Source organism: Corvus cornix, chromosome 11 (genome assembly GCF_000738735.6).
Source record: "Corvus cornix cornix isolate S_Up_H32 chromosome 11, ASM73873v5, whole genome shotgun sequence".
In the NCBI taxonomy this organism is placed as follows: domain Eukaryota; kingdom Metazoa; phylum Chordata; class Aves; order Passeriformes; family Corvidae; genus Corvus; species Corvus cornix.
Window position 1 is genome coordinate 15,580,926 of NC_046341.1, and position 22,738 is coordinate 15,603,663.

General features: G+C 40.2%; 3 long non-coding RNA genes across 3 annotated transcripts in view; 1 reads left to right on the forward strand and 2 right to left on the reverse strand.

Moving 5' to 3' along the window:
- Nucleotides 1-714: 714 nt before the first annotated feature.
- LOC120410627 lies at nt 715-14,210 on the reverse strand. The gene is made up of 2 exons (XR_005602920.1): nt 13,867-14,210; nt 715-13,473 (listed from the first exon to the last, which is right to left on the reverse strand). It is a non-coding gene; the product is annotated as an uncharacterized LOC120410627 (long non-coding RNA).
- Nucleotides 6,531-15,218, forward strand: LOC120410626. The gene is made up of 3 exons (XR_005602919.1): nt 6,531-6,610; nt 8,215-8,295; nt 14,984-15,218. It is a non-coding gene; the product is annotated as an uncharacterized LOC120410626 (long non-coding RNA).
- A 5,141-nt stretch (nt 15,219-20,359) lies between these two features.
- Nucleotides 20,360-22,738, reverse strand: part of LOC109144223 — a 60,431-nt gene continuing 58,052 nt past the window's right edge. The window contains exon 6 of the long non-coding RNA XR_002044833.3: nt 20,360-21,316. This is a non-coding gene — a long non-coding RNA (uncharacterized LOC109144223). The remainder of the gene's footprint in view (nt 21,317-22,738) is intronic.

A 22,738-nucleotide genomic window follows, 5' to 3' on the forward strand; every position in this document is an offset into this window, starting at 1 on the left:
TTCAGCGCCTTGATGTGGCCATAGATTTGCCAAGGGAAGAGCTGGAGGGCAGGGAGCATGCTGAGATAAAAGGCATCACATTTCTGAGGAAGCCAGGGGCCGTTCACGGGCCTGAGGTTTGGATTTTAGCTGACATGGGCTCCCAACTCCCCTTGGCTGCTTGGCAAACAGGAGAGCACAGAACTGGGTCTCATATTTGAAGTGCATGACAAAATAAGACTTACACTGCTTACGTTTTGGGGAGGTGAATGCTGATTGCTATAAACATTCTGTTTCCAGCCAAACAGCAATATTCTGTAATTGTCCAGGTGAGTCACAGGCTGGAAGAGTTTGCATTTTTACAAAACATTAGGTATAAATTACTTCTACGAATGGGAGCCTGGACTCAACAGAACAATGCAGTTGTCTGTTATAGCAAATCTGGCATTCCCAGATTCAAATCTGCTACAGGCATTCTGGAGTTTAATTAATATATTGTTTCATATGTATGAGTATTTCATGGTGGGTTTTTTTTTTTGTTTTGTTTTCACACACTGCATTTTTAGCTTAAACAAAGTGTGTTCTCTGCATTGTTCTCAAAGCAATTGAATAAATATCACCCAGTCTATAGATGTGGCCTCCTTTCCAGTGAGCAGCACAGCAGTCATGCTTCACAGGAAAGGGGTAACATCCTCCAGTGCAGCTGATAAGAGTAACAATTTACAAAGCAAGAGATCTGTTATGCAGTGAAAGCTTTATTACCATGACTTGATGCTACATCTACAACACATAAGGGTTAATCATTGCAGCAGTTTGCAGCTGGTTTGTGCTCCCAGGGGAGCCATAGCAATAGACTCCTGCGTGTAAGACAAGGTCAGCCTGGCTCTCCCGGGGTCAGCAGGCCATGTGATAGCACAACTCCGAAACTTCGGCTCCGAGCAGATACAGGTGCCAAACCCATTTTGTGGTCTGTTGTAGAGCGCTTCTTGTGGTTTTTGTTCTCCTCACTAAAAACACATACACAGCTCAGTGGTACATAATTGGATGGCGAGTTCTCAGAGCTACCCATCAGCGAGAGTTTTCTGTGGCAGCAGTGGCTTCAGGAGTTTGCCGGGTACATGTAACATTTCACGGGAGACTTATTCTTAGTGGACTGAGGAAACAGAGCAGTCAATGCTGAGTTTAAGGGCCAAATCCTGCATAATTCGTTCGGTCTCATGGTATGAAATGCTCACACAAGTAAAGTGGGCAGAATTGGGCTGTAACATTCTATTAATATTTATCTTCTACTGCTACAAGACACAACAATAATCAAATAAGAAAAACTTTAATCCTCAAATGCAGCTTCAATCTTCAAATTGGTTAGCTTATCAGAAGGGTAATATTTATTTTCAAAGACAGGCTGCTCAGAATGATCAGCTGAAATAGAAATCTGTAAGTTAAAGGATGTAAGTTTATTGGGCAGTGTTGTCTATATTTATAGTTTCTGCTCAACCCATATTTCTGTTTTTATATGCATGTGTCAAAAATTAATATATGGCAAACTTCACCAACAGTTTTAAGAGATCCTAAAATATAATAAAATCAATAAGTGATGTTCTGGCATAAATGTTTCTGTAGCTGAGGGTGGTCAGGTTCAAAGGGCAACATCTGACCATTTCTCTTTCCCACCCTGCTGCGGAGTAAGACCCTCCCCTCAACTTCAAATCACTGGGGAGAGGGTAATTTAAGCTATACTTGATGTACCCTATACATCACTGTCTTCAGGACCAGGTTTAAAATTAAACTCTGATGTACAAAGTTAAACAAAAATGAGATAAAAATTGGCAGGGGTTGAAGAGGGTCAAAGTAGTCAAAACACAAGGTAGACTATTGCTTCTTTTGATTTATGTTATTCTGTGCACTAAAAAAAAATAAAATTATAGCTCTTGTGGAGACTTTTTTCATTGAGAATAACACATTTCTAATTTGTTTTCTATAGACTTACAGGCATTTGCTCTGGGAGTTGGAAGCATTTATTTATTTATTTATTTATTTTGGCAAGGGCAGAATATCCCCAACTGTTGGCAGAATATTCAAATCATCATTAGATGCAACCTTTGCCACTTCGTTCACAACAGCCAAGGGAAGGAGAAGAGTATTTCACCTTCCATTAGTGGTTATCTTAAAATGCACACATCTTGTATTTGTCTAGAGTTTTGATTTCAGGCACCTTTTCTAAGCTACAGTTATGTTTGGTAGCAGAAAGAAAGAGTTCAGTGAGTTTTTCCTTTCTCATGTTTTACATGAACATAATGCAGCTACCCTCTAGAATTTCAGTACAGGAAAGAGACCAAACAGCAGATTCTTTTGAAACCAATTCAAGAAAATCCTTGCAGGAAGTAAATTTTTTATGATGTAGTCAACTTCTCCACATATTGCCATTTACATGGTTAGTGTGTGGACTGCAGGCAAAATCATTTGGAATTGTAATCTTTATTTTCTATAATATGATAATGAAATCAACTACTATCCACTAGAACCAAATGCATTTCTCTCTGTTACTCCAGTGGGAAGAATAAAAAGGATTTTACTGGCTAAACTGCCAGGCTAATGGGAAAATCAAAATAAAATCAGAACCTTGGATTGCTAGCAAATAAAAAATGCTTATTTTAAACATAATGGTGGACATATACAGATGTTGAAATCTTTTAAAATCTGATCAAGCAAGCTTTTTCCAAAGGTTTTTAATTTTCATGCATGAAAGTCCTTTTTCATGACTTCACATGGATTACTGCTGGCTAAAGTGTGGGCACGTTCTTAGGCTGTACAAAGGCATGAGACCGCAAAAGCCTCAAAACCCTGAAAATGTCTGAACTTCATTACAAATCTAACAGAATAAGAACTTATGCTGTCCAGACAACTATAAAAAAAAATTAACACTTTTTCACTAATATTGACAATGATGATTCTTTGTTGTTCATCTAGTGAGGATCAATTTGCCATTTAATATTCAGATTTTAGTCCTACCCCCAGAAGTCTAAGTGATGCCTTGTGTAAAATGCACTTTGCATGTGTGACGGCACGGGACTGACCTGCATATATGCCATTAGTATACATAATTTGGCAATCATTTATGTACTAATTGAATAAATGCAATTCTTCACAAACACCTGGCTGGAAAGCCGAAGTGCAGCAGCACACAAACAGCAGGTTGTTTTAACAGATACAGCCAGCAAAGCAAAGATCAAATGTTAGACTGAATCTGCTGTGATCTACTGTGCCAAACCCTCTAACAGCTGGGCAGTATTTTTTGTACCTCTGATTAAGACTTTTTCAATGATCCAGTTTTTTTAAAAAAAACCCAACAAACACAGAAGACTACTCATGCATTCTGTAACTGTAGCAGATCACATGTAGCAAAGAGCAGAGCAGAGACTTAGTTGGTTAGAAAATGATAATCCAAAATTTTCCTACATCCATTACACTTTGGAAATCAGGAGAACTATGAATTAAGGAGATGATCACAAAGGTCACAAGGAATTGCTGCAGTATTCACAAAATATGTAAATGCTGTGAGAGCTGTAGGATCTTACAACCAAGGTTCAGAAAGAACACAGGAGCCACTCAGGCTGGGAGCTGCTCAGAAATTAGGTAAAGAACGAAAAGCTATGAGAAATCCAAAAAGCAAGAGACTGTCAGCTGTTAGAAATACCTGTAACACATTAAAATCATGTGCTTAGCATGAGTGAAATCTCTTCCTGATGTATCCATGCAGCAACGAGGTGCTGTTCCCTAGGAGAGGGACATGATTGCTTCCTTCTTGCACTGAGCACTTCATTGGGGATAACCGATCAGTTTAGGATGTTATGCTGAGTGTGTTACTTTACACAATCCTCCAGAACTCAGCCCTGTCAAGGGTGTCTGAGGGTGCCTGCTCAGGAAGGGCCTGATTCAGAGCTCATCCAACTCAGATTTCCACTGTCTGGGTTCTGGTTCAGGCCTTTTCCATCCACCTGTCTGGAGGGAGATTTTCCATCCCAGTGCAGCTGTGAGATGCAGCTTTCTACAGTATCCAGTATTGTCCATTTTCAGTGCATTGCAGTCTTCTGGAGCAAAATTTACCCATTGACATGTACGGATTCTCTGTCCTGCTTACTAATGACATTTCCGCAGTCCCTGTTTTTACCAAGGAAAGCAATCACACCTTAACTTCCCTCTCTGCGTGCTTGGATTTGCATTATTTTGCTCAGGCACTTGCAAGGGTATCGTGCTCTAAGCAACGATAAAGAACCGAGTCTATAATTTAATAACCCTCCTCTGACTAATTAGTATTCACTCAATGAATGGTTTTTAGAGGTCCAGTCACAGGACTGAGCACCCGTTTAAGTTCAGCTTATTCCTCAAGGCACCTCTGAACTGAATTGGGCCCCATTTTATAAAATTACAATAGAAAGACTGCCATGTCAAGTGTACTGATGCCGGGAGCCCCAGCCTTGCAGGACCTCACGTGGGTAAGTAATCATCACTTATGCTAATAGCACATTTGACTTCGTGGGATGACACATGAGGATGGACTACTTACTTGACTAAGATTAGTAAGAACAGGCATGTTACACAGTACAGATGACTTCTAAATATCCAGTTGCAGCGAAGTGCTGACTCCCATCAGTGAGCGTTGTGAGGGTGAATGAAGGGCAGGAGAAGATCTCTAGAAACCTCGTTGAATGCTATTATTGAATTGGTTTTGCAGATTTCTAACCCATAATAAACCTCAGCTTTGCCTCCTCAGTGTCTCGCTTCTCTCCATTGCTTTCCTGTTTTGCTTTCCTTTTCTTCTGCCATAATCCAACAATCCTTTAAAATGATATTATTTTAACTCTTTCTTCTTTAATGTTTTAAAATTAATTTTGCAGGTTTGAAAGGTATCTAAGTAACAGCCACAAACCACAAGCTCTGCTATTTAGCTGAGCAGACTACTTGGTAGCATCTCTCCACTGCCCTGCCAAGGTTCCTCCCCTCTGCTCTGCTGGGATCAGGGCAGTCTCTACGCTCATTTAGTCTTTGGCTTCTCCCTTCCAAGCTGACAAAAAGAGCATCATACAGGGTATACCATTCCAGTGATTTTGTCTGATAAAATGCCCAGCTCTTAGGCCTCTGTTTAACACAATTTTGTTCCATACAGGTCACAGAAACAATCAGATTTTGGCCCGTATGATCTAGAATGCCTTTGAACCAGCACTCCAGGAAGGGAAAAATCCTTATGTCTAACCTGACTCGGTTTCACTTAATTGTTTTTGATTTCGTCATGGTCCAAGGTTTTTTTCCCCTATTTTGTTTCCACTAATTTAAAAAGTATTTTGTTGCCTTCCCTGCTTTTTCCATCCTGACCAGAATTTTTTAAATTCTTCTTTTTTTTAAGTCACTGACTCAAGAAGCTTGTTCTGAGAGTAATGTAGTAGTGACCACTGATGACTGGCTTCTAGGGATTTTATGAAGCCAAGGTTAATTTGTTCCTGAGAGCTGGAAAAACCATGAATGGCAAAACATATTTCTGGTACATGCATAATAACTGGTATAAATATTATATCCTACACCAAAATCCCAAACATACAACCTGCTTACCAAGGGACCCTTAAATCTGGTTTTGTTTCACTATAATGTAGAGCTCTGTATAAAAGCCACAAAGACCATAAGTATTATATCATTAGTAGTATTCTTAAGTGAGTATTTTCCTGTTTCTTGGGGGCTTGTAGCTCAGCTGTAATGATTGCTTCGTGTGTGTGTGTATGTGCCTGGGTGTTTTGCCAATCACGTAAGTGAAACAAAAATGCCCTAATTTCTACAACTTTGCTTTCATTGCACTGTAAAGCACTAAAAGCAGAAACAGTTTCCTGAAGAACTCCTCCATAGCAGGCCCTTGAACAAGATGACTGTTTCTAATAAGCAACAGCTGTCGTTGTGGTTTTACTAGTCAAATGATTCATGTCTTTTGCTCAGAAATGATAAGTGGAACAAATGTTTACTTAGATATGTAACAGAGGAACAATTGAAAAATAGTAGACTGTCAAATAGAAATATTTTCCTGTTATCTGATCCTTCACAATTAGTCTGAACCGGTATTTAGTCAGAAGGCAGTGTTGTAGTGGTACAGTTGGAATGGTGAAGAGTTTGGCTCACGGGGCTCTGCACACCGAGCTCAGCAGGCTGGTGTGCCAATGTCTGCAGCAGCTCAGCAGATCTGAGGGGGGCACAAGCACCTCTGTACAAACTGCTGCACCCCTCACCCCCTTTTCCTGGCAGGCTCCCCTCCTATATTTAGTCATCTCTGAAAGGGAGATGGTGAACTTATCATTTCCTCTCCTTTCTGCTGTCTCCAGGGAACACCAAAGTGCTGCTCTGCTGCTTGGTCTTGAGTGAATATCCTCAGTTGACTTCAGCTTCCCTGGGATCTTGCAGGGTCTTCTGGGAGCAGCAGAGGGAAAGTATTCTAATGCAGGAGATTCCAGGCTCAGTTCAAGGACAAAAAGATTGCATTACCCTTCGGATGTTGGGAAGGAGAGTCTAACAGAGCCTTGATGTATTTCTGCTGAGCCTGGAAGCTGCTGCAGTCAGAGAGATTTGACACCCCTGTGGCATCGCAGGGCTCGAGGTAAATTTTTTTTAAGTGCTAGAGGAAGCAGTGGCAAACTAACTCTTATGAGCCTAAGGCAGTAGCATCAAAAAATGTTGTCATCTGCCTTTGAAGGGAGGTCTGGGAGACAAAGGATGGAGAAGGCCAAGGGAGCCTTGGGATGCTCAGTGTGCAAATGAAACCAGTGTACAGCTATAACTTATTTGAACTTGCATGGATGTTTGCCAGTGTAATAGGGTTTAAATCCACCTTTGTTTTGCACAGTTTCTGGACTTCGTTGCTTTTTCAGAACTCTCTCTTCACTATTGCTGTCTGACACTGCTCTGCGTTGTACAGAAAGACTGTCAGAGTTTCACTTTCCCATCTGTAAAATGGGGGCAATATTTCCCTTCTCCCAGCTTTTATTCAGCTTACAAGGCTCCAGGGACCAGAATTCTTTTATTGCGTGTTTCTGTATTGTCTCGTACAACAAGACCCTGATCTCAGTTGAAGTCTGTAAGTATCACAGAAATATAAATAGATAATAATAAAGAGATGATTTTGACACAAAAATGGAATTTTTTACTCTGGAGAGTGAAATAAAATAAGTACAAAGGTCTACTAAAGCGTAACCATGAGATCAAATGATAAAATTCTTCTAGCAACAAAGAGTTGACACAAATTTGTGAGATTAAACTGAACCAACTCAATGGAGGCTTATTCTGGTGGCTTATTCATATAAAGTATATGAAAAAAAGTAAGTGAGATGATCAAATTACCCTCACAGCATGGATTTTGACATGGATGTAGACTAACTGAGTCACCGGAGGACTGAGCAGGTGCGTGGTTCTAATTATACCCTCAGTCTTGTGAGGAAGGAGCAAACTTCCCGGTTGCTTCCCTGGTGGAGATAAGGTGTTATCAGCCATCAGCAAATGAGAGGGGAGAACAAGGACAAGGCACCTGATGGGAGAAAGAGGAGGAAAGGAGGAGGCAAAGAGAGCAGATTCATAATGCTACTCATCTTTTAAAAATGTGCACACACATCAACTTGGAGCCATTTGGATGCCACTTCTCGTACTCATTTCTGGTTTCTCTGAGTAACCCTTCCTTATGGCGAGGCACACAAAATTCATTTCTAACATTTTCTCTTTTATGGGCTCAGAGTGAGATATCTGGATAAATATAATGATTTATTTGTTTATTAATTAATCAACAGGCACGCTAGGAGTTACAATCCAAAATGTCCCCACACACAGGTTTTTATCATCATATACTGTACCCCTAGGGAAATACACATCTTTTTTTCAGGAGTATAAATGGACATTTCTATAAATTGCAACTACTTGGGTGCATGTAATATGCAATATTATTCATCTTTGTATTCCAGGTGAATCCAGACTAGACTACCAGCCTCTAGGGGAGTCTGCTTCACATAATTATCAGTATTCAAAGAATGATTGTAGATGTTGTAGCTTAACAGCAGGTGAATGGTCCTTATCTGAATATTAAATAAAGTGCAACTGGATTTCTGGGCTATCTCTGGCTAAATGTTTGCAAAGTCATTAGTGAAAGCATGCAGCTATAATCCCCACCACTCTTCTTACAATGGATTTCCACTTTTGTTTTTAATTCCTTTACAGGATGAATTGTTCATCTCCCCTTCCTATACACACAATCTTGTCCCTTGGTTGGACTACCAGAAACATCAAGGAAGCTGCCTTGTAAGTAGTACCTACACTTTTTATTTTTTTAATCCTAAACAACAAAAGAAACCAAGAGAAGAGTGACAAAGAGAAAGAATTATTATTTCCTCTAAGGACTATCAGAGCTCTGAGTGCTGGGAAAAAGCTCTGTAGTAAACTGCTCCTTTGTCCTCCCAAGCTCTGGAAACTTTAGCTCTATATTCAGTTTCCTTATTGCATGATCTAAGAGAAGCTTTATGTATTTATTTAGTAAAACCCTTTCCTTATTGTTCTAAAAAGGGGGATTTAATTTACTTGAAAACTGTTTAGTAGCTTGATAGTGGTTGTTATGTGAATATAGTAGATAATAGTTATGACAAAGTTAATAGAACAAAGAAAAAAACAACCACCCCCCTGCTGAGCAGAAGGGAGAGACCAGACTCACCATAGGAAAATTACTGGAGATAAAGGAAGAGGAATTAACATGGGACTATACAACACAAGGGTTTTGAGGCACAGCTCCTGTTTCAGTCTCTGGATGTGAAGAGCACAGTGGTGCTACATTCTGAAGAAGAATTTTCAAGACAGACATATTCTACACCAATTACCTGGGCCAGGACATCACCCACATCCTTTGCCAGGCACCACAAAAGCTTTGCACCCACCTCAGCCTGGGCCATCGGTGGCAATATTCCCACAATAACTGCAAATATTTTGTTTTACCTGAACATAAAAATAATAGAACATTAAATATTATTTAGTTGCATATTAAAAACCAAACACCACCCCTCCAAAATGCAGCCATCACTACAGTAAGCTATATACTATTTATTTGTACATGGACTCCCATTTATTTTGAGCTGTAACACATGCTGAGTTTTCACACAGGCATAGCCAACCCTCTGGAGTTTCCAAGCATTATACCTCTCACTGCTGCTCTTTCAGGCTTCTGCAGGCTCAGGCAGATGTTTCTACACCCATCTGCAAGGCTTTCTGCTCATTTTAGCTGAAATGCAAGGTAGAAACACTTTTTTTCAAAAAGGGAGGAAGGAAGAACATGGAGAACAATTTTGTGCTTAGCTCTGAGCAGTCTTGGGGATGAGGAAATACAAGGGACTCTGCTTCTCCATGCCAAAGTTCTGTTTCCTTCCATAACAAAAAATAGGAAGAGCCTTTTCTAGCACGTGAGCACTTCGGTGTACTTTTACTTAAAATTAAGTAAGAATGTAAAGCTAATGACTTTTGGAAGTGCTCTGATTCACACTCTTCTGTCAAGAGATGGGTATTCTGAAGCTCTCTAACTTTGCAAGCTTTATTCCTTGGGACATCTTCAGTGGATGTTGCTGTGGACTCATTCTGGGCTTTGTGCCTACGCTACCTCTGCCAGCAATTGAGGAAACAGAGCCTGGATGTGTGAAGTTTTTTCGGTCCCATATTACTAACTATATTCATATGGAGTGAACTGCACAATAATTAAAGTATCAGCTCTGTTTCTCCTGTTTTCATAGTGTTAGAAAGAAAAAAAAAAGAGGAGACTAAGTGAGGAGTGTTTTTTGGTTGTGCTTTTAGTGGAGATGATCTTTTAAAGGGAAGGGCTTTGCACATTTAGGCAGGACCTTTAGGTACCATTTCAGAACTCCCTCCTCTAGGAACAGAAGTACTTTATTTTGACTAGAACAAACTACAGAAGTTAACAACTGATTTCTATTTATTAAAAAACCCAAAACTCCCAACTAACAACATGCCCACCTCACCTCCCCCCTCCCCAACGAAAATTAAAAGGCTCAGCCAAAACTCTTCTACACAGTTGAAAACCCAAATTTTCATTCTTACTCAAGTGTGAGTCACCTGCAGTCACTGGGATTAGTTCTGATTTAACCTTAAAACCACCCATTTGCTAGTGACACTTTTTAGCAATACCTGATGTCATGTTATTTGCATTTGCTATTATTTTTATAACCTTTTGAAGAACTGAAACACCTACTTACTTAAAAGTAACCCTTTAAGAAGCCATTTGCACCTAGAAGTCAACGTCCAAATCCACCTGAACCTGGTGGAAATTCCGATACTTCTTTCAATGGTGAAATCATAATTTCATCAAGTGTACAATAAAGAGGAAGATTATTTGCTTAGGGAGTGATGAGGGTTGGCTTTGTCCCTGTCATCAACCACATGCTGGCTGATTTAAGAACGAAACTTGGACGTGCTCTCAGAGGCAATCAATCATTAGACTGGATGCCCTTGTTCAGCCAGGCTAAGCAGGGGGACAAACACAGGGATGTAATGGGAAAGCAAAAAACATATTGAGTTTTAGAGAATCTGAGAATCTCTCATGTTTCTTTATCATATCCTGAAAAAACTTAAAGCAGTCGGTTTATCCAGCATATGGCTTTTCTGTAGCTGATGGACTGAGGTTGGACCTTGTGCTCTTTATTCATAACTTCCACCACTTTCAGGGCCAGTATTTGCATGCAGGAGGGCTGCACTGAACAGCCAGAATACATGCTGGCTGTAATCTGAGGGTGACAGAGATACTTCCCATCACAGATACAGACTCTTCACCATTGCCTCAGCAGGTGCTGCCAGGTCTCCTGAGCAGATCTGTGATTTGGCAGAGTTTTTAAATACATACAGACTAAAATACCCCCAGCAACGCAGGCTCAACTTCAAGCACTGTGGTAAATAGTGTAGTACGCATTTTCCAATTGCACAATATTTACCTTAGGAATGTGGTTGTTTCCAAGTCTACAGCACACAATCGTCTGTCAGAGTCTGATGGGAGCAGCTGGTAAAGGTAGAACCTGTGCCCTGGGCTCCCCTTGGGCAGAGGTGCCCATGGGCAGGGCCCTGGTGCTCTGCCATCCTGCCCTGCCCCTCTGCTCACTGGCTGCAGTGGAGGCTGGGCTAGGGATGCAGGGAGGGTGGAATGACACATTCTGGGCTTACACCCATGAGCCAGCCCCACAGAGCTACAGTCAGTCCCTACAAACTGCAGCAACTTCCATGAGACATGGGGTGAGTCCTGACCCAAAGCCCTGGGCGCTCCCTGGACTGGTATTGAGTGTGTGTCCAGGTGCTCAGAGCCCTCAGCCTTCCAGGAAAGGCAGAGGGAGGCCCACAGCAGATAAATCACTGCTAGCCATAGAAACATTCCTATACAGGAGAGAGTGCAAGTTATGCAAATATCTACTCTATAAATCTGGTATGTGGCTTTGAAGAAAAACAAAAAAGCCACTTAAAAATTTGTTCCAAATTTGGCCACATTATAGTTTTGTTAGTTCAAAGAAATGAAGCTAACTTTATTGTTATTTGTGTTTGGATCAAAGAAAACTATGAAAATAAACATTAGACAGAATGATAATCAACACTAGAAAAGAAATGTTTACTAAAGATTTTCTTCTGTGTTCTCTTACCAGCATTAATAATATTTTCTTTTTCTAAAGTTTTCTTGCTTCCTTCAAAGAGATTGATTTCAGTAGAAAGAACAAACATATGCAAATAAACTGAATGATGTTATACCCCCTGCCCCTATCCCCCCAAACTGCATCAGATAATTCCATATTGTTAGTCTGCATTACATTTTTATCAGTTTTTTGTCTTAATCAGATATGAAGCTCTTGCAGTACATCTCAAGAACTGGGCTGTGACCCTGATGTGACTCTACAGCACAGAAGCAGCCCTAACCCTGCTGTAATCTAATAGTTCAAATTTAACAGATTTGTTTTTTCAGTGGAAATAATGGCTTCCTGTCACAAAACAGAGACACAGATTACATATCTGATAAATGGCTTTGGCATGACTTTTTCATGTAACACACAATTAGCAGTGCCTTTCATAAGATTCATGGTTTAAGGATTTGGTGAAAGCATGAGTAAGTTCATTACTACGTATTTTCTTTAAAAAACCCGCCCTACTTTTCTGCTAGTGCTTTATAAACAAATATTACTTTGCTTAGAAAGAGATCACCTATGCTTTCCGGTGTTAATTTAGCCTCAAAACACTATACTGAAATTATTGCCACTGAGTGCTGATGTATTTTTTCTTCATGAGACATATAATTATAATTGATAACTCAAAATGGAAATGGGGTAATTTTGATTTTATAAGCTACCACCCATACGGATACTGAAAATTTCCACATTATAGCTATAATTGTTTTTTGTCATGCCATGATCCCCTAAACATTATCAACTAATTAATAGCTGAACAATACATAAGGAGGGATGCAGTTCTATGGATAGAATTAGGTATTTTGAAGGAGTTTATTATCTGCAGTTTGGTTTTGAAGGCACAGTTCAGAACTGCTTCTGCTGCCTTCATTGGTTATCTTATCTCCAGGCCACCCAACCACCAGCCTTACCCTGCGAGTTGCTAACTCCCAGCAGTTACAATGAGGTAATCATCACCTTGTAGTGGAGTGGTGTGAATGCTGGTCAGATGGCCTGTATTTTATTAACAGAAATAGGGTCACAAGTCAAATACATGCTCGGGGTCAGTGAGCAAATACAAAAGAAGATTAGAGGAACAAAAAAATGTGACTGGAGGGGTAAAATCCCACTGGGGGTTAATCGAGCAGAAATGTATCAAAGAATGTAAACTACCCTTTCTTTTGTTATTCATCATATGGGACGCAGTTCCTGTGTCCTGCTGATTCCAGTCAGATAGGGCATCATCTCCAGAGTGCTGTCCTTTAATGAGCTCTTTGGACAGAGGGGCTGCCAATAATACTCCTACCTCTGCTATTACTACTGCTACTACTCTTAAAACAGTAACAAAAAAAAGAATTAAAATCACTTAGCGTAAATATATAGATCACAAAGACTTGCTTCACATAATATTGCACTATCCAGGGACTGCCTACAAAACTAAGAGAAAAACAGCATTCAGTGTCACTTCTCTAGGAATCTCTTCTGCCTCCATCATGAAAAGACTGGACCAAGAATTGTCTCCACCAATACACTGATTTAGCTCCAGCTTGAAATGTAAATGAACTAATAAAAGTATTTCTGAAGAGATGGTATTGCATTGGCATAATTTTAGTTTTTCTAAGAAAACTGTCTTTCTGAGTGATCTAATAACAGAGAAGGAGCCAGCAGCCTGATCAGCACAGTAAGTACTGGACTTGGTAGGGCCCAAATGGCAGCAGTCAAGAAAAATCATAGGGTACTTACCAAGCAGCAGCTGATTTTCTCTTCTGATACATGTTCATCGCTCTTTCTGTGACAAGAAGCAGAAATTCTGCCTATTTGAACTATACACATTTGTCTAATTCTTTAAAATCCCAGCAGTAGAAAGATTCCCTTTTCATCAATTTCCATTTATTATGCTTGTAGCTAGATATTGTAATATGGAATTCTTTTATCCATGTATATTGCACATCTATAGATTTTATGTTTTCACACATCACACGAAAAGCATATTTCAAAACTATTGCGTTATGATGTGCCAGAAGAATATTGCTGTGGGAATGCAGACACATTATCAAAAGTACAGTATAAAACAGGGCGATGGGTTGCAGGCTAGCCACAACAGAAGAAGCCCGGAGGTCCAGCTGCACCCTCTGGTACAAAGCGGCACTGACACGAAAATGGTAGAGAGTGAGCTGCTCACCCAATGGAGCTTCTCCTGGCTGACTGGAGGGTGTGCACAGGCAGAGAGGAAGAAAGAGGGAGGGGACTCCTCATATGGGTTCCACGGAGAAGGTTTATTGGGAAGATATCAGGAACTAAGAGCTGTAAAGCCCCGGAAGGGGGAGCCAAAAACGCTGAGTGTGGCCAGGGATTTTATAGGGGGGATGGAAAGGCGGGGATAAGGAATGCAGCCAATGGGACAAGGGGAAAGAGACAGGGTTGAAGCTGAGGGAACCAATGGGATTAACACAGAGGCGGGACTTGGGAAAGGAACCAATGGCGGTTCAAGTAGCATAGAAGTTTCTAGAACTTCTACATATTAACTAAGGGAAATGAATATTAACAACTTGATACATAAAATACGGAGGGGAAACCGTGAACCAATCATAAAGAACACGTAGATCACGGAGCTGGACGATTATGGGCTCTCCCCCTAAGTGCAGAGTGAGTTGTTAAACTTCGGTGCCTGACCGCCGTAAGCGGTCTCGGTTTTAGCCTGAGGGTAAGAGCGGCTGCAGCCACCTGCCCCGCCACCACAGGGCAACAGGGAAGGGAGAGGCAGGCGGGAAGGAATGCTGAGTTTTAGGAATATGTGCCTCTGACTTACCGTGCAATGTTCATAAAGCGTCTTAATTTTGTTTTGGCATACTTTAGATACAAAATAAGCAATATGTCCTTCTGCAAGGCTGAAAGAAATGTTAACTGGTTCAATCATGCCTTTTGAAAGCAAAGTTGGAATTTCTGTCATCAGCACCAAGATGAGCCAAATCAGGCTCAGAGACTGTAAATCTTTACATGCCAAAGAATAACACTACATAGATGAAAATTTCATGGCCAGACACAAACTGTGGTAGACGACTGAAGGATTATTGTGAAATAAAATACAGTAAATTTAAGTTTTCCTTGAACTGAAATCGAAGGATTCCTTTATTACCTTCCCAGCTATCTATAGATGCTTTCTCATACAGTTTATTTTCACACACTATATCCCTCCTATAATATATGTATTTCATCCTGCATCTTTTAGCAAAGTCTATATCTAACTTATATATTGTCCCTTAAGTTTAAAACTAATTTTGTGCTTACGTGCTCCCCAGGATTGAACCTTCTTGGGGCCACATGCAAGACTTTTCTCCTCCTGGGATGATGGGAGCTGTGGCAGTGTGTGCACACCATGCCAGGCCTGAGATCAGCTGCCAAGTGTGGACACCCACAGAGGATTTTCTTTACAGAACTATCTTAAAAATAGAAATGTCTGTCTCTTCCAGCTATACTGGCAGACACTGTTTTCCCAAAGATCCAGATACACAAGACCTTGTTATCAACTGCAGCTTTTACCCAACTTACAAGTAAGTTAGTGGGTTGGAAATCACACATTTTAGAAATATTTTCTGAAGGATGTGATCATATTTGCTGCCCTTGAAAGTGTTTAATGTTGCATGTTCATTACATATTTTTGTGTTACTTAATTTAAAAGGTTTTCAAAAAATACAAACTGCCACAGAGTGGATTTATAGATGCTTAGAAAGTAATAAGAGATATTTAATACACAAAAGAGAAAAACTCATATAGCTACACTGACATGCAATTAATAGATTTCTAAAAAAGTTACTAGCAAAGTGTCTTTCCAAGGTTTACATTCAGTCATTTGAGTCCTTTCTATGGAATACCATCCACTAAAACACAACATTCTGAAGTCTTTCTGCTAACTTAATGTAGAAGTACTACTGAGAAGAGTTAGCTTTTTAATAACGGGGTCAAAATATTTTAAGAAATATCACTTCACGAACTATAACTAATCAATTTGCACCTGTGTTATGTGGAGGAGACACACTATCCACTTTGGACAGCAGTGCTGAGATGTACTAAGGTTTGCATAATGCCAGCGAGCTATATTAGTACTTAAGGGCTTGTGAATAAGAATTTTACTGCAGTCACAACATATACATTGGGCTCTTCTAGTAAATTGATCACTCAAATAAAAAGAAAGGAATGTTTTTGATCTGCAAAGAAGATGAGCAAAAAGTAAGCCTGCTCATGTTAACTCTGCATTAGGGAAAAAAATGAACTTTGATCTATCATATTGTGGAGCTGCTTGTATTTCAATGGCAATTTATCAATTTTTAATAGTCAAAGCTCCCAAGCAGTAAAAGCTTCTTAGACTTCCCAATCTCATAGCCACTACTTAAAATTTTTTTTCTGCATGATTTACTGTTTGGAAGCAAGAAAGCAACACAATTTCTTAAGGATTCTTTCTTTTATACAAATTGATGAAACGGAGTCCAACACTACGAATTTTGTTCTTCCTCATGCTGGTGTAAAAGAAGTGCAAAATCCCACCTTAGTATATCTGAACCTTTCTTAGCTAATCTAACAGATAGCACGGAGTATCAGCAACGGGACTGAGCTAAGGTCAGGATGCAGCAGCAGCAGCATCCCCAGCCCTTCAGGGAACGCTTCCTCCTGCAGGGATGGAGCAGGGTCGGTGCCACCCCTGCTGGCAGTGCCCGCTCCAGCCCAGCCCGGGGGGCTCCCAGCCTGCAGGGAGCAATTAGGAAGCTCTGGCTGTGCCCCAGCCACCACGACTGCTGCAATTTGTCTTTGCGGGGACAGAACAGGTCCCCCTGCTTCCTCCCCCCACACCAGGAGGGTGGGAGAATCTTTCCCAAGGTGGCGGATCCAGCTCCACGGTAAGTCCCAGCTTTTCTGGCTAAGGTGTGCCCTGTATTCCTAAGACAATGGAGACGTGAGGATGCTTAGCACCCTGTGGGCCTATCACACAAGTGAATCTAAAATAAGCTCAAGACTGTCTTGTTTTAAAAAGGTTACCTTGGAAAGTCCAAAGCACAAGGAGAAGCATTTAAGACTGCAGATCCAAACTTGTGTGTTGTTACTGCTAGACATGAAAGCCTAAGATCAGAATTCAGAATTCAACCACTCTGACTCAAAAATACATCAATGCATTTGCTAAATGGAAACCCCACTTGCATCACATCTTATCATAATGTCACAAAATGCAGAAAATTACAAATCAGTTTTAAGGCAAAATACATGACAGCAAAATATAAGTACACAAAAACTACATTAAATATCAGTCTTCATTTGTCCCTACCAGTTCAACTTACCTCTCAGTTCCAAACTCCTCACTGCAGTGCACAGCTTGAGATAGTCTAAGATCCATTTTAGAGTGGACTGAAATATAAATGACAGTTCGTACTACACATGAACATAGACAACTGTATAAAATATTTAAATAAAGACAGAAAAGAACAGAGGAAACCAACAGAGCCTTTGGCAGACCCAGCCTTTGGGAATTTAGCAGCTTGAGATTCATTGCAAATTTCATCTTTAATGTTATTTTTAGTTCAATATTTTGTAGCACTCAGAAGTAAATCTTTGTGTGCTGTCTCTCCTCCTGCTTGTGCTGCTTCCTTTTCTGATCTTTTCTTTTAAAGAAACCTAATATATTTTCAATACAATTGATTTGTAACATGTTTTGTGATATTTGTTAAAGTTATCCTGTTTGTTCATACAATTCGGTGAAAACCATTACACTGTTGTTTCTTTTAAAGTGCTGAATATTGCTTGTCATAACTGAACAAAACGAGACCCCCCAACAGTCTTTGTTCCATCACACCTTGTGTTGCATTAAATTCTCTGACATTAATTTTGATTCTTGGGTTAGAGTCAAATTCTTTTTGTTAACCTCTCACTGCTGCTCCAGATACTGCCACACACAGTGCATTTCCAGAGCAGTTGTGATTTTTATCCTGGAATCTGTCCTTTGTCTCTCTCCTCAGCAATCTGACTGGAATGACACACAAAACACAGGACTGGGGGTGGTGCAGAGAGGATGCTGGACAGCTACCAGCTGTAAGAACATGGAAACTGGTATGTTCACACCCTAGTCCACTGCACTGAAGATTGCTATCTGTCCATGCTCAGGTGTCTTGTACAAAGCCTACTCCTATCTTTTAATTGACTTTCCAAGCCCTTCCCCTTCTTGCACTTGCAGAGAACTCAGTGATCATATTCTCCCATTACTGTGCTTATGATTTAATAGTTGGGCTGCAGAAAATGGCCTTAAAATGGGCTATTCCACATCTATGGAACTGAAACGAACACCGTAATGTGACACGAGATGGGAACCATGCAGGACACATAAAATAAGACTAAGGCTACTTATCTGTGCAGTATGAACACTGTAAAACTACTTTTGCTTTAATTAATTTTAATTTCATCAGGCTGCAGTTGGAGTTGGGAATTTTTTCTTTTTTTTCAGAGAAGGATTCACAAGAGGAGAAGGAGGATCTTGCCTGATCACAAGGCTTTACAACTGAAAGAGGCTTTTTTATTTCAAAAGCCTGATTTCTAACATGTAGAGACATTATTTATCAGTTCTTTCAAATGCAAGGACTAGGACTAAATGATCAGGCATCAGTCTTAAAACAAACAAAAGAGGTATTTTATCCTCACAGTGCATAATGAAATTACAGAACTCATGGCCATAGGATGGTGTGGAGGTCAAAAGTGTAAATGGACCATTAAAAGGGATTACATGAAATCATGGAAATGAAATCCATCACTAGCTACTAAACATGATGATCAAGATCCAGCCTCCAAATCAAAATGTCTCTGACACTGATCTTCAGAGGGCAGGAGCACACAGGGGAAGAAGGATTGCTCTGTATGAGAGATATATCAGAGTTCATACACTTTTTCCCCAGACATTTGCTCCTCTCACTCTCAAAGGGAAAACACTGGATATTTTGTCTGACTCAGGGTGGCAGCTACTGCGTGTGTTCTAAAGTCTTCAAAAATCCCAACTCATTTTATTTGACAGTGTATGTTTTAGAAATGTTTCCGTTTTAAATTCAAGATAATTAGGGGGAAAAGCCTGTAGAGAGTCAAACAGAGGGCAAAAAGAAACAAAAGTACCCAGAAAAGATGGACTTCAGAACATTTTTCATGAAAGTCATATTTTTCCCTAGAATTGTGCGTTAGGGTCTCATTTTGCACTACAGAAAAATAATTCCATCCAGTGATAGCAAGAAATGAAGTCCCCAATACAGAAACCTATGCAGTGCCCACCTTCCAAAGTTGCTGAGAGGCTGAAGCAACCTGACAGAACCATCCTGCAAATCTGAAATAAGTCCCTGTGGCCTCTGCAGTGCTGAAATCACTGCTCGCCATTGCTTTCACTGCACTGAATCATTTGGGCCTCTCCCTTTCTATGTGAGTCAGGTTGTGAAAACTGAGCCTTCTCTGGCCTGTAGGATTCATAAACACCTGCCCCATTAGCCCACTTTCACTATTTGTCTAATGACAACCACAAGTAATGACTTGACTCAAGTCATGTCAATATTCTGCCAAAAACTACCATTTTGCCCTCTTAGCCACCTCCTCCCACCCACCCATAGGTTATGGAACTGTGGGATGGTTGCCAGAGAAATGCAATAAAAAGTAGGAAATGACATATACAAATAAAATTCACTTACCTAAAAGCCCTGTTCATCAGATCTCTTTGTGCTGCCTCCTCCCCCACCATCCAGTCCTTTACTTCCAGCACTTGTTTCTCCTCTCTCTTAATTTCCTCTTCCTTTGCTGGCTTTTTTCTTCACATGTTCTACCTTCTGTACTTTTTTTTTCTTCTCTTTTTATGCCCTATTTTTTTCCTTTGGCTGAAAAAGAGTAAATGAATGCTTTTATATTTTTCCCTTGCTTTAGAGCCAGTAAAGCATTATGGAGTCATTTTACCATTTTTGCTCCCTCTTCCCAGTTTTTCTGCCACCACTTCTATTGTGGTTTTGTACTTTTCTTCTGCCCTCCCTCCAAAGCCATCGGTCCCTCCTTTCAAGTACTTCTTCCTCTGTGACTTCATGTCCTCTTTGGAGCTCCTGTTATGTCCTAGTGCAGTCTGAAATTATCCAGATTTCCAGGTGGATTTCTTGGGCTTCTGAAGTTTTGATGGTGGAGAAAGGTCATCCTAAACACATGAAGCAATGCTGAGTCCTTCTGATGGCAAGTTTCTGGGTGCACAGCTGTGGCTTTAGGGAGAAGCAGGGATGGGAACTGGAGCGGAGCAGAGTCGTATTCCAGTGGTCGGGGGAAATATCCCCCCTTGCTTAACTCTAAGTCACTTGTTTCACTCTTATTTCCTTGGCCTTCAAATGTTCTAAATCATTGCCTGAGAATCCATTCCTGAAATCTGGAATCTTTATCCTCATGGATGGCCCTCCTGCCAAGAGTACACAATAACTAGGAGTAGCACTCTGTTTTAGCTTGTGGTTGCTCACATTTTCCTGGTACTTAAAACCCTTCTGAAGACTGACTGTGGATCCCAGCAGGATTTCGCTGCTCTGATTTGGGTTGCACTTGCTGCAGGGGAGCCTGGCCCATGCTGAGCTGTGGCCCCTGGAAGCTTTGCAGGGTCATGTCTAAACATACAATGACCACAAACTGGTGTTCTTGGAGGTTTAGCCTGGCTATAAACCATTGAACAATTTTAATTCATCCCCATTCCCCTTCATTCCTGTTAGGTGTAAGTACATTTAAGGCTTACAGGGAAAAACATTATTTCAGGTATGTGAGATAAGATGGTGAAAAAATGGAAGCAGCACTAGCTTTCGTATATATTTTCTGTGCTAAGAATTGAGAGAATGGGGAATTAGGGCTAAAGTAACAAGCAGAGAATGGGAAAGAGCCTGACTAGCTGAGAATTTCATGCTGTAAACATTATTCTAGAAATAATCTTTTTGTGTTTCTGTTCTTTACCTTTTTAACAGCACAATTACCCATGACAATATCAATTGAACAAGACTTTAAAAAAAACCCACACGAGCCACCTTAATGAAATACCAAGCACAGCTCAAACAACAAAAAAGATTCCCATTTTGGGGGCTTTTCTCCATTTATATTAATGATCAGTTTTTCTGTGGAAGAATTGCACAATATGGGTTTTTCCTGCTTGTTCATAATAGGTCATTCATTAAAGAAAATACTGGGAAATTATTTTCTGTGTCGGTGGATACAGGATGCCATCTGGGAGCTGAAAAAATGAACAGAAATCAGGCCGAAAAAAAAAAATTATTAAAAACATGAAATTAGTTGCACTTAGAGAAAGCAGACGAACACTTTCACAATGCCAGCCCCAGCAGCTAGGCTGCAGTAATTGGCGCTTTGTCCATGCACTCACGGGAGCGGCCGGGGGTTCCTCGGCAGGCTCTCCCTCGGGGATTCAGTGCCACATTTTCCCCGGGGCTTGTCCCTCTGTCCCGCTCGGCCCGGGGCTCACCAGCGCCGCATGGATGCTCTTTGTCATTTCCGCCTGCAGCTTTCCCCAGCTGTCTGCTCACTGGCACTTCTCCATTCCTCTCCTTTCTGCTTCCAGTGCTCTGCTTCCTTTATTCCAAGGTGCTCTCTGGCTAGCCCTGTAACACAAGGCTACCGTGATACATCAGGCATTCTCCTCCCCTGGTCCAAAAACAACAGGTAGATCAGAAAACCTCTTAAAATGAGAAATTGGCTACTCTGACTGCAGTTCCAGGGTAATCGAAAATTCAGTGTTCACCATTTTGGGGTAAGGTGGATGGCTTAAGTTAGAAGGGGGTGTCTATGTCAGCTGATAAGGAAATCACAACAATATAGTGAGAAATATATTAAGATGAATATGGCCATATGCCAATTTTTTCCCCCTCATAAATAAGACCCTTGTTTACCAAATGTTCAATTTTGGTTATGTCACTATAAAAATCAAGCAGCTGGTAATTCAGGCTTGATTAGCAGGTCTCCAGTTTTGATTAGTAAATTACTGTAGTAATCAAGGTTAATTCTCATTTCAGAGCTATGCCACAGATTTTATTTCTTCCAGACAACTGGATTTATCATTCTGGAGAAGGAATATTTTAATAAATATTACAAAAACATCCAGAAAGAGATTAAAAAAGCAGATCCAAAGGGGTTTTGAAAAAATGGGGAATCGGAGCAGCAATGCTGCTCAAACATGAAACAGTTAATGTCCTAGGAATAAAATTCCAAGCTGCAATTTTGCCGTAGATTTCCACATAATATATGCAGAGATTGCATTGCTAATTCCTTTTACCTAGTGTTTCTATTTCTATCTTTAAAAATTGTTTTCTTTGGATCTTCATCTTTCATTTTAAAAGAAAAAAAAGTATACAGAGAGGCTTAAAAAGAAGCCCAAGAGACCATTATTAGTATAAAGATAAACAGTAGAATGGATTCTAACTGAGCCAGAAAACATCACTGCAGAATTTACATAAAATTTAGTTTTCAACCAAACATATTGCACATCCAGTTCCAGCTCATCTCATAATGAATATTCAAGCTTTTGAATGACCCACATGTCCCATAAGTGAGCAAGAGTCCCCAAAAGCCATCATTGTTGTTGAAGAGGCACAATATTAAAAAACACTGAGAATTCATTAGGGATTTTTTTTTTCCATGAAACTTTTACAGAATCTTTAGCCTGCAAATGCTGCGATTATTTGAGCATACAAGTCTGTCAGGGATTTGAGTCTGGATAATAAACTCTTATATGGTTTTTAATTAGGATAATATTATTATTTTCTAGTCATAATTCTGGGTCAGATTCTGTGTATCTCTCTCACATCACTTTTGTATAATTAGAGACTAAATTATCTAAAATAAATATGAAGTTTTGCTTTATCTACTCAGTACTGCATGCTTTTCCCAGATAGGAAAGAACAGGCAATTTTTAGATCTACCGTAGTATTCCACTCAAAATATTGAGATAAATTTCTCCTCAATAACACAGAAAGAATTGACTAAAGAAGCCCTAAAATATATGTATATAGAGACCAATTACTGAG